General features: G+C 38.5%; 1 long non-coding RNA gene across 1 annotated transcript in view; it reads left to right on the top strand.

Annotated features, from left to right (window-relative positions):
* LOC102197672 (uncharacterized) overlaps positions 1-971 on the top strand; it is a 43357-nt gene extending 42386 nt beyond the window's left edge. The window contains exon 3 of the long non-coding RNA XR_311730.1: positions 898-971. This is a non-coding gene — a long non-coding RNA (uncharacterized LOC102197672). The remainder of the gene's footprint in view (positions 1-897) is intronic.
* Positions 972-8555: the final 7584 nt, after the last annotated feature.

Below are 8555 nucleotides of genomic sequence, written 5' to 3'. Positions count from 1 at the left end.
TGTGTGTGTGTGTGTGTGTGTGTGTGTGTGTGTGTATCCAATGTAAACGATTCTGGCAAGCAATAAACATTGGAAAGTTGTTATACCATGATGTTAGAATGATTTGTTTGTTTATATTGGCAATGAACAGGTAATTTGGTTAATTATTTTCTATTTTTGATTTAAATTCCTTTGTTTGCCAGAAAGGTGAGGAAAAAGTTTTACCAGGAAATCTTTTTATCCTGAGTAAGCGTATGTTCAAGGTTTACACTTTTTTGTAGTTAATTTACTGGATACAGCTTGTTATGGAAATATCAAAATTTATGAAAAATAAACAGCAATGTTTTGTGCGGCAGTGCTTAATTTCTTAAGGCACAGTGGCACACACAATACACACACACACAAACCCTTCTCATACTAGACTCATATATACACTTAACACACACACAGACTGAAGTAAAATGTTCCATCAAAGTACAAAAGTGGTGCGAGAAAAGGAGATGGAGAAAGAAAAAGGGAGAGGTCTGAGATCTGAGAGGAGACGAGAACAATGGCTTTATGTCTTGACAAACACTTAGCCGAGGCCTTTAGACTAACACTTTGGAGCAGACATGTCTTCCTGCATACCAATAGCAAATACTGTCATTCCCCATCTAACTCAGAGGCTTTTGATGTTCTATTCACAGAGATAGAGAGAAGGGAGGTGAAGAAGGGGATATAGGTAGAGTGAGTGCAGTGAAAAGGAATGGGGGAAACATGACGAAATAAAAAAAGAGAAGGAAGGAAGGAATAGAGTTTGTTGAATTAGATAAGAGGGCCTATGATATTGCTCTCTAACAATTTCATGTTTTCTTTCTTTTCCCTTTGCTTTTCTCCTTCTGTCTCGCTGTCTCTTTTTACGTTTCGGACAATCTATAGATCATAGCAGTAAAAACAAGTTCCAAGTAGAAGGGAGAAAGAGGAAATGGAGAATACACAATGGATCCCCCTCCACGGTGGTATGTAATTTCATGTATGTAATTTTTAAGACTGTTCTGCTTATAATTAGCTTCTTTTTTGCTACTGTTTTCACATTAATTGTCCATCAATTTAGTGTCAACTTTTAAACATTTAAAAGCCGGTAGTTTGAATCGAGTTAAAGGTTTTCACATAACAGTGACATGCAAACGATCATGTCTGCACGAATATGCCATTTCCCTTACCAACTACATCTCTTATCTGCCAAAGTGCACAGACACTGGCAGGCACAAACAAACACACATACCCCACACACTTAATTACACACACATACACATGCATGCAACCTCCTCTGCAAGTTGATAAGTGTGTTAGGAGGCAGGGAGAAATTATTAATTATGAAGCTAATGGGCACCAGGCTGAGTTCTGCTTCATTAAGCTCTAACGGTTTGTGTGTTAATGTTTGTGTTTGTAAATGTGCATGAAAAAGTGAAGAAACTCATCTATATCAGAAATTGTATCAAACCTACAGTAGGTGGACAAAAGAGCTGTTTGTTTTATCATCATCAGTTGTATATTGCTCGTATATGCTGTATTTGTCATAGGTAATTGGAGACTTTGAGGTCTGAAAGAAGGAACCTCAAAATACCCAAGATAATCAAGCTGGCATTTTGAGGCTCTAAATCTATCAGTAAAACCAACCACCATAACCATGCCACACATTAGTAAAAGGGTGCCAACCAATATGTTGCCATGCAGTGTTTGCACGTGTCGTGCAGTTGTAGTACAACTTTGCTTGCACCCAGTGTTGATTGTATTGCAGTTTGCTCCCATTCTGTTGCTTGGAGGGTTGTGCTGGCTACAGTATGATAAGTAAAACCAGCATTGACGTTAATCTGTCTCACTCCCACAAGAAAAGACAGATAAGAGTGGGGGAAAGGAGCGGAGGGAGGGTGAGACAGTGGAAAGAAATTTTGTCGTGTTGAAGCTGAAGTTGAGTATGAATTGAAAGGCATGAGTCAAACTCCCCGTATCCTTGTGTGACAGCGTATGGCTGTCACATAACCATATGCTGTGATTTTTGCGTGTCTGGACACGTGTGTTTCCGTATAAATAGCTCTGATGGTAACATAAGCAGGGACCCGGGCTCAGTGGTTTTTCCCATTGATTAGATGGCTGGCTAATGCACAATCATCACCACCACTCATGCACATACACAGTAACACACACACACAAACTACTTTATTGCACTAATGAGACTTGGTTAAGACCCCCTAGGAGCAACCAACAACCACTTTACCCCTGAGAGAGACATTGGGTGTGAGAGAAAGAAGGAGTGACTAAAAAGCAGCTAAAAAGCAGAGGAAAAGTAAGGCAGATATAAAGAGCATGGAGGAAAAAGAACAAGATAGAAAAATGAAAGGACAAAGCATGACAGTATAAAAGCCATCCTGCCTTAATTTTTGTCTCAGTGTGTGTGTGTATATGTGTGTACGTGGTTAAGATGTCCCTGAGGGGTGTCCTCTTGCTGTCAATGTGTGTATCCCCATGTCTGGGTGTATGTGTGCGCTAGAATTACCCAGAATGCTTTAGCAATTGACTGGCTGGCTAATGGCGGTCTCTGTTTTCCTCTGATGGTCATTGACTAGGCCTTCTCATCAATACCTGTTTTTACAGCTATTCTAGTGATGTGTGTGTCTCTGTGTGTAGTAATTGTGGTTGTGTGGTTGTGCATGCTACTTATGAAAGAAATTACCCTTACTTGGGAACTCATGAGTTTCATAAAAGCACCACTTATGCCGCTTCTTCACGTCTCTTGTTTGCTTTACCCTTGATAGATCGTGTCTATTTTTTAAGACCTTGTACAGACAGTGTTTGTGGAGATTAATACCATTTTATTGCAATGTTTGTTTTGAGAATCATAATTTTGAGACATAAATTTTAACTGATTGCAGATACTTGGTGTGAATTAGGTTTCTCAGAGGAAATTCTGTGTTGTAAGATTTAGCACCATTCCTCGATTTGCCGACATACACCACTGCTTGTTTTCAGCCTAAAATTTGATTTGATAAAACTGTACATTTTTTTTCCCACTCTTGGCTTTTTAGCCCTTGTTTTACAAGGTTAATGCGCCAGCAACACATGTGGTATGAAGGACAACTTGTGGCTTTCAACCAGGGAGGAAGTAATGGAAGTTCTTTCAGGAAAAACTGGATGGATTTTCTATCTTAAAGTTTGTTCCAGAATGTATGAATGAAGTATCATTTAAGAAGTTTAGAGAGTGGCTCCTAATAAATGTCTTTTTAATCTAATTTTCTTTTATAGTTTTATTATTTCACTATATTTTATTTGTATGATAAAGCACAACTTTAGTGTTTCATCGTTTTTATTTTCTTTTTTATTAAAAAATCTTTATCTGTTTTTATTTATTTATTCATGTACATGATTGGTTGTGTTTATTTTTATTTGTATATATGATATTTAAACTCTGATGATGAGCATGACGATGAAGGCCACAAGCTGAAATGCACAATTAAACAAAGCGTTGCTGAAGCTTTAACTTCATCAGACTCTATACTTTTCTCCATGCATCTTGGAAGTAGGTGAAGTTGTTCCAGAAACCTCCACTCTGCCCTTTTTAAGGCAAGGTGCATCTGCTCTAATTACTCCTTGAAATCCTTAATAATAAAGTAGACATATGAGAGCTGCTGGGAAGTAGTGCTTGACTTTGATAAATAAATATTTAGGAGTTACCAATATAAAAAAGTTGTGGCCTCCAGACGCTTTTCATAGTGTTTTGAATAAAGATACATATATCAGTATGCACAATACTCTCCTCTGTTCTCGTTTCCTCCCCCATAGTTCCCCTACCTGTGGGTATCCTATTGTTCTCCCTTCAGTTTGGAAAGGATTTGGTCTCACAGACACACAGCAAGACTATCACCACTCCACCCAGGAGACCACTCATCTCTCCCTTCAACTCTCCCACTTCCCCCCCACCTTCTTTTCCTCCCTCTATCCATCCATCTTTCCATCCATTGATTGCCACTATTCCTGGACTCCTGTCATCCCACTCTTAGTTCAACTCAAGTTTCCCTTCCCTTCCCACCACTCAGCTGTGTGTGTCCTAACCTCTGCATTTCATCCTGTTTTTTTGGCTGTCACAATTGATCAAGTATAAAATCTGCACTTGCATAGTAGTAAAAGAAAATACTTACACTTACTTTCCATTAATGATAGAGCAGGACAGTAATTTATTAAAATCAGTGAGCGATCCTTTTTTTGACATGATTGGATGACTTGGAATACAGTCACTATGTTGTTCTTTCTTTGAAATGTGACTCAATTCCACGCTCATTAGGAGCAACAGACTTCTTACTGCCTAGTCACCTCTAAGTGGCCCAAGTATTGACCATCTATAAGAAATGGTCAATTCTATGAGAAAAGCTGAGCTGATCAATAGGCTGATTACCCTGGTAAGAGCGGAGCTCTCAGCTCATTCATTCAGTCATTCTGTCATTAAATTAATCATTCATTTTATTAATACAGATTTTTATGTAATGGATTCTTTTTGAAATGTTTATTTGCTCTTTTTAGGCTATTAGAGGCACAGATTGGAAAGATGACAGAATAAGGAGATAGATGGTTGGGAAACACAACACATGAGTAGGATCCCCAACAAGACTCAAGGAAGTCAGTTCCAAGAGTCCAGCATCTTAAACCCTTTGGCCCCCACTGTGCCAACCATAATTTTTGTGCTTGGCACAGTCAGACAGAGACACACTTAAATATAAAAGGAAGCATATGTATCATTTATTCACACATACTCATCTCCCTCTCTCACTTTCTCCAGTTCTCTTCATTTGGCACTTCCTAATGTGTGGAGGAATTTTCGAGCATCATGTTATTTCTGAATAGAATTGTGAATCCTGAATGGATATTCATCAGTCAGAAAACTACAAATGTCTATTTCACAATCCCAGCCTTTGTCAGTTTGAATGTGACTGACAGTGGTGGATGGGTGAGTAGTGCAGATTTTGGATTGTTCTTGCCCAGTTAAATTTTTCTCCTTTTTTTTTTCATCCTTCTATGTGCAATGTAAGGTAAAGTGTTCTCAGTAGCTTTTCTGATTGCTGTTAGACAAGTGTTTGGTGATGTTAACAGGTGGTATAAACAGATGACAGATTTTTGAAAGGATAGCATCCTCAGATGCCACTTCGATCTGGCAAGGAATAATAACAGTCGTGATGGATAGCAGCGCTTCCTTAGAGTAGGTTCTGCTGGCCATAGATTAGCACAGCAAAATACTTTTTTTTGCATCAGAAGTAAACAAACCTGGGGTTGAGTTATTGAAAAGTGAACACGATGGGTCAGATTTACTAAATGGTGCAACATAATATGTCAACACAATCACCAAGTTCGTTTTACAGGTGACTTACAAATTTTGTGCTTTTTTCTACATACAGGCGCAGTCAGTTAATTTCAGTATGACATGCCAAACCTTCCAAACGTACCAGTGTTACAAACTAAGAAAATGTATTGACAAGCAGGACTGGCTTAACCTGTTAACAGCAAAGAAATATAGGTCATAGCAGTATATGTTGAATGTAGGCCGACTGTTTGGCAGAAAGAATTATTATAATTGAAACAGGATTCTATAATTGTAGCACTGTAAGCTATTCACACCCTTTTAACTTGTTTGACAGATGAATAATACTTACATTCCTTCTAAAAAAGTCCATGGGATGTGGGAAAGTAAGTAAAAAGTGTATGTAAGAGATATGTATGAGTCGGTTACAAAAAAATCTCTGAGTTACCACCTCTGACATCTTTTCAATTTGCTCGCTGTAATAAAGGCCAGCAGTTTTTGTTTTGTTTTTTTTTTAAAAACCAAAACCCTATTTGGAGCAGCACAACACATTCATATGGCGCGAAGTTCACAACCTGATAAGGTGGCTTATATAAGAGGAATTTTAGTTACCCTGTGTTCACATCAAAGTACTGATGTTGTCTATCCAGTTGTTCAGTCTGACGTCACTAGCCGTGTCTGGGCCTAAACTCTGCTGCAGGTCTATATATCAAACGATCACTATGGCATTACTGAAAGTTGAAAACTGTCTAAAGTCTTTCATCTTTAATAAAATGATCAGCATTCTGCTCTACCAGGTGTAACAATTGAGTTTAACATCCAGGCATCCATGAAAACGGAATTTATGACATTTAACGAAATTAGAAGTTAGCAGGAAGTTAGCTCGCTAGCTTCTATCTAAATACAATATAGCATGTCCTGACTGCGGGGTTTTGGGAAAAAATTAAAACGTACAGCTCTGTTATCACTTCCAACATAAATGAAGACAGAAAACTAAACAGCAATGACGTTTGTGGGGTTACTGAAGTTTGGCTAGCTGGTATATAATGATGTGCTAAGTGACCGCTTGCGACACAGCTATGTTAGCATATCATAAACAAGCTAACTTTTTTTCCACTCGATAAAAGTTAACGTGAGTGTTCTCGGTGTTCAGGAACAAATATAATCGCATGGCAGGATGCTGTAAAAGGACCAAACTTCAGCCAGGAGAACAACTGAGATAATCCATCCACAATAGGAGGTTAGTCATTCATATACTGCAGCATGGGCTGGGCTGTAGTTACATCCTAAGGTTTTAAAAACTGAGCTTAAATAAATGATTAGCGGTAATAAAAGCCGAGGGAGGTCAACAGTGATCACTGACTGTTTTAGGAGCTTTTTGAGATTAAATAGAAGAAAATACATAACATTAAAGATGTTAACAACACAAAAGCCATATTAAACACAGACTACTTTAGGCCCGGAAGTAGGATTCGTCACGTCAACCCTAACACAGTGTTAGAAAATGAGAAAAGTTGATACATTTTCCGTAAACTTAAAATGGTGCATTTGAGGTGTAAGTATTATTATAGTTCCTGAACTGCACGTACCTTGAATGGCATCTGAATCCATGACTGATGCTTGAATGCCTTGGCCAGTTCAAATTCTACTTGCAGCAACTTAGGATGGTAGGCAGAGTCAGACTCACAGACAATAGCTCTTTGTATCTGCATAAAATGTGATTAGCCACTTACAATCATGAGAAGATATGAAGAAAGCACTTTCCACACGTATTAAGGGTGGAAATAAGCATGTGGTCACTAATGAAGAATGGGGTATACTGTAGATGCTAATATCCAATATTCATAGAGATAGGAAGAAGCATGCGCAAAAAGTATGGTGCCTTTTACAACCCATCACCTGAACAAGTTTAGGGCAAATGAGAAGAAAAGTATTTTAAATCCATGAAGGGGATGGCGAGTCAAGGTGAGCTGTTTTTGTTGTTGTTGTATATGTTCAGACTGAGACTGTGATAGGGATATACCTGTTCAAGTATTTCCCCTCAACCGTAAAAGGTTGATGAGGTATGTTTGTCACTGTGCTGGACGGGTGGGCAAGTTGGTTTGGATAACCAAGTTTGTGAATGCGATCTGAGAATGAGGCAACGTCGGAGTATCAAATTAGTATCATACATGCATCTACTAAAAATGTCAGACAAGTTTGAATCTCAGTGTCTCTGACCTCAAGGTCAAGGTCAGGAGTCAAGTCAAAAATCCTATGAGTGCAATAACTTGAGAATGAGGTGATGTAGGATTTTGAAATTGATACCAATGTCTAACTCTACTGAAACATGGTTTGTCTACTTATAATAAAAATGTACCAAATTAATACATCCAAATATTAGACTGAATTAGTGTGTTGCAATTACGTTTTGTTTTTTTAAATCGATCTGCCCACTACAGTTCAGTGTCTCAGGCACAAACGGAATAGCTGGGCTGGGTATGTGCAGACAATATCAAGAGCAACTAACATAGGCTATAGCAGTGAACAGCATAGAATCTGCTGTTTGTCAACCTTGTTCACACATAACTGTGAATGATCTACTGTGCTTACTCTAAATAGTGCACAGAAATGCTGCCAGTCTTATAATACACTAGCAGAACCCCTGAGTAACTGTCATTGAGAGGTTTCATGTTACTGGGTCTATTTGTTTTTCTTGTTAACATGAAGGCGAAGTGTTTTGGCAAGCACAGGGTGAAGGGACAGAGAGGACACAGATATGGTTGGTAGCAGCAATATTGAGAGAATGGAAGCTGTGGGGTCTTTTTTTATTTGTTTATATTGTTGGTTTACTTTGAAAGAAGTGGGAACGACAGTAATTTGCTCACTTTAAAGGTACTTCTTGCTTTTTATCTGGTCCTAAACTAAACCATTTGAATTCTAATACATGGTGTGCCTTCTACAAACCACGTTCCTTCATAATCTTACTTGTTTTACACGTGCTGCCTGATTTTACATGTGCCTGAACTCGGGCGAGTGAGGGAATTTGTTTTAGAAGTCTGGTAATTAGAGAGAGAGTGGCTGCCACAGTTGATTAATGCACACACAGAATGTGTGTAACATTTTTTTTGAGACGCTTTTTACTGGGGCCATGGACCATGGAGAAAGAGAGACAGAGGAACTAGAAAAAAAGGGATCGCCCTGTTAATTTCATTATTTTATTGTGTGTGTGTGTGTGTGTGTGTGTGTGTGTGTGTGTGTGTGTGTGTGT

Source organism: Pundamilia nyererei, unplaced genomic scaffold (genome assembly GCF_000239375.1).
Source record: "Pundamilia nyererei isolate P.nyererei 1_Seehausen unplaced genomic scaffold, PunNye1.0 scaffold00051, whole genome shotgun sequence".
In the NCBI taxonomy this organism is placed as follows: domain Eukaryota; kingdom Metazoa; phylum Chordata; class Actinopteri; order Cichliformes; family Cichlidae; genus Pundamilia; species Pundamilia nyererei.
Note: the sequence above shows the minus strand (reverse complement) of the source record. Positions and strands in the feature narration are given on the sequence as shown.